At 38.8% G+C, this 12,279-nt stretch overlaps 1 protein-coding gene across 1 annotated transcript in view; it reads left to right on the top strand.

The window, feature by feature from the left end:
* The window catches only part of kek6 (kekkon 6), a 67,787-nt gene that overhangs the window by 33,913 nt on the left and 21,595 nt on the right, over window positions 1-12,279 (top strand). The gene's annotated exons all lie outside the window — the stretch shown is intronic.

Below are 12,279 nucleotides of genomic sequence, written 5' to 3' on the forward strand. Positions count from 1 at the left end.
CCACAAAAGAGCCTCGACCTTGTTCTTAAAAAAAAAATGCAGTCATATAATTTATGAAGTTCTCGAGCCTACATAATAATTTAAATCAAACTGATTAATTTCGTTTATAGCAAGTCTTTGACTGACAAGAAACACGCGGTGAATAATGTCGTAAAAAGCTCTCTTTTTGTTGTTACCGGTCACTTGTTTTTTATGTTTTTTTCTTGGTTTTGCTCAAATCCATATTTGTTTTATTGCCGACGAGGCCATAAAACGAAATGTGTGTAAGTGGCAAAATCCCTGCCTGCGTCGAAATTCAACAGGAGCTTCGGTATTTCTTTTTTCTGAGATTTTCCTGTGGATGCAGCAATAAAACATGAATGGAAAAACTCAATTATTTTCATTTCTGCAGGGCTTTAGGATTCTTTGTTTCAGAATCTGAAGAATGAACCGTTAAAACTATCAATATTTAAACAACGCACCTAAGATTTTTCTAAAATCTTGTATCAGTTAAGAAAACAAGGAAAAATCGAGAAGCTACAACAAGATATTGTTAATTTGAGCAATAAATGCTGGCATTCACAACCATTTAAAATATATATATACATACACATACATAAATGAGAAAATTTCATGAATTTTTACAAATTTGTGGGTTTTGACCATAATATCTTTCTAGCATGGAAGAACCCGTTAACTATATGACGATTTTCGCGATAGGATTAAGGCTAATTGTCAATTTTTTCCGACTTTATTTGCCCATCCTGAATTTTACATATGTTGTTAGGGATGTTTCATAGTGTGTAACCTGAAATTTTGAGCAAAAAATTCGGGGGCTTTTGTTGGGAAATCGCAATTTTCGAAAATTGAAAACTTCAGATAGTAAATCCGAAATATCAAGTTATCTTCGGTCCAGATTGGAATTTCGGTGTGGTTTTTTCACCTCCAGGCGTAACTTTTTGAGTAGAACATGTTTGCCATTGATCAAAAATTTGTAGGTCAAAGGTCAAGGTCACAAATTCGCATGCCAAATGTTTGGTTAAAAATATCGCAAAATACGCCCCCTCGGATTTTTTTCATGAAAATGTAAAAAACGTAGCCCTGAATGCGTAGAATCGAATGGTGAAGAGAAATCGATGGGCACTCTCATAGATCGCGAGATATATTGAATTTAAGGATTCGTGTCGAGCGTCCGGCACGACGACAACATCATCCGCCGATTTTACTTTCGTAATTTACGTCACAATTTGATCTGTAACCCCACATGTTATGCATATGATTACCTAGAAAAATAAACGAGCTTTCCAGTGGGGGGCTTAAAATTTTTCTTGGTCTCAAACTTTTCAAGTAATAGCGGCGCGCGAAAAGAAAATAGAAAATTTTCAAATATTGACATTTTTGCAAATCTCAAAACTCGGGTTCTAATCATCAGAATAGCAAAAACTACCCACCGTTGGACTCGTCTCGACCTACCCTAACCAGCTGAAAGGTTTAGGGGTGCTTTTACCCCCTACCCCTAAGTTTATATACTTAAACCCCCTCAAAAAAAGTAAAAAAAGTGTAGCGTCTTAGGGGTAGGGGGTAAAAGCACCCCTAAACCTTTCAGCTGGTTAGGGTAGGTCGAGACGAGTCCAACGGTGGGTAGTTTTTGCTATTCTGATGATTAGAACCCGAGTTTTGAGATTTGCAAAAATGTCAATATTTGAAAATTTTCTATTTTCTTTTCGCGCGCCGCTATTACTTGAAAAGTTTGAGACCAAGAAAAATTTTAAGCCCCCCACTGGAAAGCTCGTTTATTTTTCTAGGTAATCATATGCATAACATGTGGGGTTACAGATCAAATTGTGACGTAAATTACGAAAGTAAAATCGGCGGATGATGTTGTCGTCGTGCCGGACGCTCGACACGAATCCTTAAATTCAATATATCTCGCGATCTATGAGAGTGCCCATCGATTTCTCCTCACCATTCGATTCTACGCATTCAGGGCTACGTTTTTTACATTTTCATGAAAAAAATCCGAGGGGGCGTATTTTGCGATATTTTTAACCAAACATTTGGCATGCGAATTTGTGACCTTGACCTTTGACCTACAAATTTTTGATCAATGGCAAACATGTTCTACTCAAAAAGTTACGCCTGGAGGTGAAAAAACCACACCGAAATTCCAATCTGGACCGAAGATAACTTGATATTTCGGATTTACTATCTGAAGTTTTCAATTTTCGAAAATTGCGATTTCCCAACAAAAGCCCCCGAATTTTTTGCTCAAAATTTCAGGTTACACACTATGAAACATCCCTAACAACATATGTAAAATTCAGGATGGGCAAATAAAGTCGGAAAAAATTGACAATTAGCCTTAATCCTATAGCGAAAATCGTCATATTAGAATTTATTTATGTTAGAAATATTATTTGCAAGATGGGATATAAAGTTGATTGTCAAATTGAAAATGGATCAGAGCTTTGTAGTGAATTTATTAAACAAAAGTATTGCTGTTTTGGTAATTTTAGGTTTTAAAATAAATTCTTTACACGCTCAAAATCTAACTAAATTTATAATTTTATGAATTTATATTATTTAAAATATAAGAAAATTTAAACAAAATACAAAACATCAAAAATAATAATACACAATGAATATGTATGTATGATTTTCAACAAACGAGCTTTTTCTGCCAACAATTATATATTTTTCAGGTTTTTATAATCAACAATTTATGATCAATTTTTGCAAAGCTAATTTTTCAAAAACATTCCTAGCCTGATATGCAAAAGTCTTATTCGTCTTTTGAAATGAAAATCGAGCAAACACAAGCAAAATGGTAATGAAATCAAGGAGAAAATTACCCCTCGTTGTCGTTTGGTTCCTCTTTCGGCCCCTGCATCTTGGATCTGTGTGTAGTAATTTACCAGCTAAACAATATTCTTGCCACGGCATTAGAATCTAACAAGAACCTCTTGACACAGAATAAAAAATGATAACAAGTAGTAATTTGAACCACCATATCTGCGTCACAACTTTTCCTTGCATGATTAACAACCCAAATTGCAAATAATTTCTGGAGAATCTTTGGAATTAAAGTGATTTGAAGGTCGATTTTACTCTGAATTATGATTTGCATTCCAAACAGTAGAAATTACATGGTTTATTTCCTCGTCGGTGGGGGTTGCCGTCATGCTGTCACATTGAATGCAACTTTTGATTACTCGGCATTTCATAAATCATGCCATTGTTAAAGGGGCCATTCATTGTAATAATAAAAGAGGCGCATTAATCACCGCGAGCAAACATGATGAGCACACGTGTCATATGCCGCTTGCATAATCGCATTAGCAGACAAAGCGAGATTTGCCTTTGAGGAAAGTAAGCACTCGCGTCCTTTGAATCAAAAAAGACGGGAAACGGATTGCATTAGCAGGGAAACTCGCGTCGGCGCCATTAACAAGCAATCGAGTGTTTCGCATTTTGTGGCTGGGCCAAATCCAGCGGCGGCAGCGGCGAGAGGAAGAGAAAGAGCTATGTGTGTTTAGACTCTCTCTCAGAAGACACGACGAGAGTGAGAGCGAGAGCAGGCGGCCGCGATCGATAATTTTGTAGCAGCAGCGGCCGCATCTAATGGAGCCGCGCGGCCCAAGCAGAAAAAGTTACATCCTCATTCTGCTAATTAATTTCTACTCGAGTTGCTCTACACCTTTCCACGGATCTAAACCAGGGTTATATTTGGCAGATAGCACCCAGCTATTTTTGAGCTAATTGTTTTAGCATAGGACAAAAATCTTGAAATATTTTGGTTCATTTTTTTTTTATTTTTCAAAAGACGTATAGCAAAGTATTTTTATCCAAACACCAAAATATAGATTGTTCTGCATGCAGTAAAACTTATAGTGGATGCTGGTAACTTGCGAAAATGTTCTGAGAAATACGGCCAAAAATTTGCATGGTTATTATATATCTAATTTTTCTCAAAATTCCTGTAGAAATACCGAAAAAACAATGACAACCAAGGAATAAGCTGCATTTAATTGCAAATATAAAATTATGACGACCTCTCGTGTTTCTGCCTTCTTCACACATCGCAACAATTAAAAAAATATCTCTTTAAGTTTAGGGAAAATTTCAAATTCCATTTTCTTGCTATTTCAACCATTCATTTGCTGTTTTTATGATCCAGAGATTACATGATATTGATGAAAAGATAAAGTTAATATGCAAAGGGTAATGTCCAAAAGGATTGCTGAGGGTGGAAATTGAAAACGAATCAATATTTTCACCGTGTTTGTTTTGACACTCGCTGTGACCTTTGTAAAACCCTGTTGAATTTAAATTACCCCGTGGATTTGTTTGCTGTCAACAATGTGCTCGTGACAGGCACAAACACATCAGCCAAACTCTATATTATCTCCTCACGTTTTGCTCTGTCCGCAGCGAAAGTTGCACCATTCGAAAGCTATATCATCACGTGTCTGGCGCACACATGCGTTTTCGGCGGTGCCACCGGCCGAAAATATGAATTTTTTATCGCTCAATCCCGGGGGCGGCTGGAGGAGTTAATCAATCTGCGCGTCGAGTCAGCCTCGGCGAACGCACAAATTGCCCTCTTAAGTGCGTGTGCAGCTAAAGCGCGGCTTCGGGGACCGCTCGAAGCACAAATCTTCGCACGCACCTCTCACCACCCATCCATCCATCCGAGCGAGAGCGAGAGGCAATCGTTGCTGCGCTGGATTTATTTTTCGAGTGAGCCCTTTTCACATCTGCGGCAGCTCTCGGAGCGGGACGGGGGCAATTTAACTTTTGCACCGCGTTAATGGGGCCAAAGTTTGGCCCGGCACGTTGGTCAAAGCCTTTCTTGTGGCTGATAACTCGGCCAACAGGATTGTCCCATTAGAACGGTGGCTGAGAATTATTTCGACACGCGGCCGTACCCCTGCATAATGGAGGGGATTTCGCAATTAGGGTCGTGTGCGAGTGCGACTTATTAGCTCGATCCTGACGCGACCCGCTGCCACCCCAATTAAAAATGGATTTCCTCTACTCGGCAGCCTGGTATAGAGGGAGGGTGTTCAAATTTCACAGCCCCAAAGATCAGATTTGCCTTGTACCTTCCACTTGAAATTCTAATTAATCCTTGGAGTTGCAGTCAATTTGCATTCCAAACGGATTTCTCGTCAAATTAGTAGGTCAGCTTCTTTGCAAAAGTCTAATTTAAATAATAACTGTGTCATAATTTATATGATTAATATGAAACAAATTAATAACCAATAAATATTTAAAGGAAATAATAGTTTTTTCCAAGATAGAACAGCCAATAAAAAGTTAATGAAAAATAAAGGTTTGTAGGTAATGCCATCCGGGTGGATTGGCCGCAATTTTGATAAATAATTCAAGTGCTGGATTAATTTTTTATTTCCCTGCAACTATTTGAATGAACAAAAATTTGTTAAATCTTTAAAAATTTAAACTTCTCTTAAGAATCACTTATATATTACTTAATAACCATTAATTATCACCAACTACTTAATTAAACTTTTATTATTCAGCTCAGAAGCAGAAATCATTGTTAAATTCCGGAACAATCATGGTAGCCCTTCATATTAAATTCGCAGTTGAGCATTAAGACGACATTCGTGATGCAGCGCACTAGATTAGAAAAAGAGCCTATGAATTCATCTTTCATTGTAATAAGTCACACTTCATTGAGAGTAATAAAATTTCAATTGAAATCTGAGCTAACTAAAGATAAACTGTCTCTGATTGTGAGATATCATGATGATGTCGTATTATATCTCCCATTAAAATGTGATGCAAATAAAATGGTGCATAGAGTGAGTCACGAGTAAGGAATTGGATTGACAAATCGCGTTTGTTCCGCCACTCTATGCGCCATCCATCCAACATCGCGTTCCCGGCGGCAAAGTTTGCGTTATATTATCTTTTTGCATTTTTCCCGGCTGCTGCGCTGAACCGTTGCGAAACTACTTATTTTTTCTGCTGCTCTCATCCGTCTCGTGGAAACAATATCCCGGCTTGTGCAAATAATGCAGACAACAAGTTCTCTCTTTTCCTGGAAAATTAAGCAGCAGTAGCAGCAGTGGGAAGAGACAGACGCACTCCGTTTTTGATTATAATAAAAAATCGCTCGAGCGGCGGCGCGGCAGCTCCCACGTCATTTCGCGGATGTTTTATTTATGTCCCGGGCACGAGGCAAATTGCGAAAAACTCATCTGCGTGCAAAAAGAAACGCAGCCTGGGATTAACAAACATTTTTGCCACCTGCGAGCTGCTGTGTTTTGTTTAATTTGCGACGGGCATTAATTAAAAACGCCGATATACCTGGTGCTGGCCCAGCAGAATTTCGCACTCGCTCGCTCATGATTTAGGGTAGCTTGCTGGTGGTGTGCTGCTCAAACGGGATAAATTATCGCCTCCAACGGGCTGGAACTGTGCAAACAGCACGATTGCGGCCGCACCAAATGTACCAAATGGACTACTTAGGCGCGCCTAAAAAATTACTCTGTACGCGAGCACACCTGCAGCAGATGTCTCGTTTCCATCATTTTTCGTTTCTAAAACTGCTGGCTCGGCTGAAATATAAATCTTCCGCACGTTCAATAAATACTGACCCGATTTAGAGCAATGTTGCAAAAAAATCATAGACGTACGTGAAATTCTAAAAAAGAATTTCTCTCAGCAGGATAGGGATTTATACTCTTTTTTGACATACACCACTTCAAAACGATGTTTGAAGAGGGTTTAGACTGTCTTTACTGGCATTACCAAACCATTTCTTACTACTTTATTCTTGCCAAACATGATCAATATCACCGAGGGCCGGATTCACGCGACGCGCAGTTATGACGTCTGGTATATTATAGAGTACGGTGGGAATATTTTTGTTGTAATTTCTTTACTAACAGCTAATTACCTCGGTAATTGGCGAATCGACCATTATATGGCACAAAAGGCTAATCGAAATGCATAAAAAATACGCAGGAATGATATTATTAGGTCGGCACGCCTCTTTATTGATGCTTCTTATTGGCCGCTAGACTGTCTCCTGATTGGTCTCCAGTAATTCGACGCCATACTGACTTCTGACAGTTCTGACCGGCGGGAACCAAAACAGAGCGCAACCCGGCCCCGGTGATCAATATTTAAATGGTTTACATTTTTTTCATACAAATAGAGCTTTAGATAGGAAAACTGAAATAATTTAAACATTTTTTAATCCAATTAAAATAATTTTTTGCGTAATAAAGGACGACTAATTTTAGTTTTATTTTATTTCCATTCAGTAACGCAGCCATTATTCTCCAAAACCCAAATTGGTTAATATAATTTATTCATTTATAACCCTTTATTGTTTTTCTAATATAATTGCTAAACCAAAATGGAGGCTTGTCCCGTTTTTCCAAGAACAAATTTCCATCAAACTTTGATCCCTTTCTAATTAAACAGCGACCACAAAGGTTCCCTTTGTAAACCCGCTTCCACAACGACAAAAAAATACTATCACTTGATCAACGATAAAAATTGTACAGCAAGATAATAGACACGAAATTAAAATGCTGGATCGAATAAGAATGACGCAGAGCTTGTTATGCAAATAAATTGAGGGCCTTTTTGGCGCCGGACTTTGCAAATTGGCCAGCGCGCAAATTTCGGCGTGAACACAAATTTCCCAGTGGCTTTTTCTCTCTCCACTGACATAAAAAATTCGCCGCATCGGCCTTTTTGCGCGACCGAAAAGATTAAAGACCGCTCAGCGCACACGTTGCGTGAACTTTGAGCCGTGTGTATGTGGTGGTGTTGGAAATGAACTTTTCCTCCGTTCTTTCTTTCATTCTTTCGCAGTGCCTGAATAATAGATACACTTTTCGCACTTTTTCCGTCGAGGCCTCTTTGGCCCCGAACGCCGCAGCCTTAATTAAATACAACGCGTCCGCTCTAATAAAGTATAGGGAAAGGGCCGGACCGCGGGCACACAGGCTTAGCTTTTGTTTTGCGCAACAACAAAGGAAATTGGGCCGGGCAGAGGGCATATTTTTCTCTCGCAGCCGCGGGGGCCATTAGTCATTTTAATGCCTCTGCGTTAAAATAATGCGCCTAACACAACGCTGAGAAATGGACTGCCACGCCAAAGATGCATGTAATCATCGTCGCGCGAGCGTGTTTGCAAAACTGTTGCCAACTGCACTCTCTGCCTGCACACCCTCTGTGTGCATTTGGATGCAACGATTTATGTTCGGGGTGGAGAATTTTATGTTGCACAAGATTTATGGGAAAAGTGCCGTAAAAAATAAACTCATTTTGCAAGATGAATGAGCACCATTTTCTCTTTAGGTGAGGCTAGAACCAGACAATATTCACTCCAGGACATTTTCTTTATAGTCTGGCAAAAATGTTTTTTTTTTATTGTTATGGGTGGTGTCTTCCACCACCCCTTAATTAAATTTCTCTTCACAATTGTGTAAAGTTTAAATTACTCAGAGGTTTTGTTAAAAATTGCAGATTAGAAGCTATGAAGTTGATTTTAAAAATACACATGTCAAGGATGTATCTTTTGAAGTGAATGGAAAATATCAACTTCAAACATCTTTTCCTCCAATTACTGTTTGCACATCTATTCCTGATTTATAAGATCGGTTGTGTGAACCCAGGTTGTCATTGATTTATGGCTCTGAAACGATTTCGAACCTTATTAAAAACCGATTTTTTTCTGTGTATTCACTTAATTTTTTACCCTTGAAGGCGCTATACAAACTTTAAAAAAAACTCGTACTTGATGTGAAGCACACAGTGAACATGGACCATAAATCGTGTTTTAGCTTATTTATCGATCCAAAGAATATTTATAATAGATCCGAAAATCATAAAAATCACCGCTGTTATGTCAGATACCTTTATTTTCGGTCCGAAATGCGTCATTAAATCCATTATTTTCGGGGGAAAATTAGTCCTTAAGCAACCTGTGAAACTTTTTCTTAAAAACATCTGATTAATCAGATTTTTAAACGTACTATCGGTGAAAAACATACTAATCTATAAATCAATTCTACGCATAATCTCAAAAGAGAAACCTTTTAACTGAACTCTCCAGGTGGAAATTTAAGTTAGATCAACCAAGCGAGCGAAAGAAACACTTTGTCACTCACTAAAATCACTCGCGTAATCAATTTTACGCTGTCACATGCTCCGCGAGTACACTGAAATTTCCTAGAAATAGATTGAGGCATGTGGAGGCTTGTTCCCATCACGTGTCAAGCGACGGGTAACAAGCCGGTGGTTTATTTTTTATCACCTCTCCGTGCACGCATCGCTGCGAGGCGACGAGGCAAAATTTTAGCAAATTGACAACTTGCTTCTATTTCTATCGCGGGTTTTGCACGTAATCTTGTATGGAAGGCACTCTACACGATTGCATATACGGTTGCGGGGACCTTTGTTTGAAGTTAGATGGGGCATACATAATTGAACCACAAACAATTATTGAGCTGCCGTTGCCATAATAGTGCACGAGTGCTGTTTGAGTACCAGGGTAAAACAATTAAATTAATGGGACCTGAGCATTGCCATTGTTAAACAGACTTCATGATTAGATAATGATTAGAGTTGAGAATTTTTGTATTAAATTTTGGTCGATTCTAAATCGAACCATGATATTAGCGAACTCATTTGAAATCATAATAATTATTCAATATTCGGAACGGGTTGAATTGACTCTAGTCTATCTTAATATTCCCGCTACGTGCGTGATTAACAATTTTCAGACAGCTCGAAAAGAGCGTTTGAACACGTCGCTGTGTTAAATATCAGCGCTAATTGCAGGCGAATCCAATTCTGACGAAGCACCGCAAAGCCAAAGCTAACCCTTCCGCCCGCCCATTCGGCGGCGAAATTTCCCTGACGCGCGTGCAATCATATTTCAGGCGTGAGCGAGCGGCCCGGCCGGAAAATAAAGCCGGAGGAAATTGATTCGGTGAAAGCGAAAGCAGAGGCCGGCCAGGGAAAAACGCGGCGCACGCCTCGCAGGCAAACGATCGAGCGGCCCGCGGTAATCCTCTTTGGCAAAATAATCGGCCGCTGCTTTTAATTCTGCTATTTTTCAATCGCGAAAAAAAGGCAAATTCACGCGCACCTGGCCATTTTCGTATCGTAAAACTTGACTTACGCCGACGTGCTGAGCCAGAAACATGTTTTCGCGAGCTTCCCACATGCGTCCTACGCTCGTGTAAATCCGCAAACTGATGTTTTATTTATTATTATTAGTCCCGTGCCTGGGAGAGGGTAAAATCCACGAATTTATGTGGATGGATATAAATTCTCAGAATTAACTGATTTGATATTTGTTTAAATGCGACAAAAAATCGTTTTCACGAAATTTAAATATTGATTTCAAGCAAAATCAACATAATTTACAACAATCGTTACATGAACTTATGCTAATAGAAGGCAGTGTAATTAATTTATAAAAAAAATAGAATTTATTTTATTTTGAAAACGTAATATGTATTTCACCTCCTCGTGATCCAGTTTAAAAAATGAGGTGTGCTTTGGATTCCTCTCTTTATAGGCCATTCAATTGGATACCAAAATATTAGATTAGTCAAGGCAAAAATGAAACTAACACATTATTTTGCCAGCCCGTTGGCTCGCATTGTTAAGGCACTCTCAGGAGTGTCAAAGCAATGTGAGGTATTTGAGCACTTCGGAGATCTAATACTGGCTACCCAATGTCAGAGATGGCAAAAAGTGGTTAGTTTAGTGACTCGAAATGCTCAAATTGCTCAACGGGCTGGGAGGCGCACCGGCGCCGACTCGCTACTTGCTGGTTTGCACCTTTCCAGCATGCGTGATTTGGCTTCACGGGACAAATGTCTAGCGTTTCAATGCAGTCCTCGGTGCGGAGGCAAGTGGCCCTTGAGTGGGCGGGGTCCCTGTGCGGCCTGGTGCGCCCATGTTATCCGTTCGCGGTGTTATTGGGACCCAGGTTTCAGCATTCGTGCTAGTGCAGTGCGCGCCCTTCCCGGTCCTCCGGTCCTCGGACAGGGATAAAAAGAGCAAAAAAAAAAAATTATTTATTAAACCTGAAAGGCCCTTCAAAATTAGTCCTAAAAACACAAGAGAAATTTTCAGAGCTCTTTGGAATTTTATTTTGGCTATAAAATATGAATTAAAATAAATTGTACAACGGGGGGGGGGGGGGGCAGCATCCGTCTACCCTGCTGCACTCTCACAGTGATCCACGGCGCGAGCCAGGAGTATAGGAAGATAAATGCTACTTCAGACAACACACTGCCCCATCACCATTGCCAACAAAATACACCCACGCCGCCTTTCCCGCCAGATTACAAGACGCTGGAGGTCTCCTTTCATAATCCTTTTAATTTGCACCACTTCTAACACTAACTCGATGAGGCTCCAGACGGCCAAAAACATGGACGCGTCACTACAAAATACAAATTTTAAACTTTTTGCTATTAATTTAAACGCCAAATCTCTGCTTCTAATGGTTAAATTGTAAAAAACTGCAAATCTTAAGATTAGGCTTGACCTTCCCTAATTGAACTATGAGGATCAAAGCAGGGGTGATCATCATTTTTGAGGGCGTAAAAATGGAAAACAGGCCAGATAAGGATCAAAGGTAAAATGTGTGTCTTGTTTTTTTACCAATTTTAGGTTATTTAATCAAGCCCTGCAAGGTTCTGTTCTACGTTGACAGGGATATTAAATTAAAACTTGAGAGCTGATTTAGAAAACAATTCTGTTTAATAAAATTCCTTTACTGATACACTATTTCCACTAATCCCCTTGCATTTCTCAACAAGATTAAATTAAAATGTCGCACATTTTCCTTAAAACCAACGATGTCTTTATTACGCACTGCTAGTTTCAGCTCCTACCCGAAACACTATTTCAGTTACGAAAACTTAAAGCAAAATAATAATAATTTTATATTTAAACATTTTGCATTAATTGATTATAATTAAAAACAATTTGTAATTGTTAAGATCCTTTTATGCAAGCTGTTTAATTGTTTTTGTATTTTTTATTAATATTTGTTTTGCAGTAAAATATATATGACATAAACAGTTTTAATTATTATAATAATTAAAAAATCTTGACTTGCCAACTTGAGAAAAAGTTTAAACTCGCTCTCTGACTACATGAATAATTTATTTCATACATTTAAAAATCAGTAGATTCTAACGGAAGTTGTTTTTTTCTGTTGAAATTTAACTTTATACCTATTTTTCTTGGACAAATTACATCTCCCCGCTTATGTGAGATATTGGC

The sequence above is a fragment of the Cloeon dipterum genome, chromosome 1 (assembly GCF_949628265.1).
Source record: "Cloeon dipterum chromosome 1, ieCloDipt1.1, whole genome shotgun sequence".
In the NCBI taxonomy this organism is placed as follows: domain Eukaryota; kingdom Metazoa; phylum Arthropoda; class Insecta; order Ephemeroptera; family Baetidae; genus Cloeon; species Cloeon dipterum.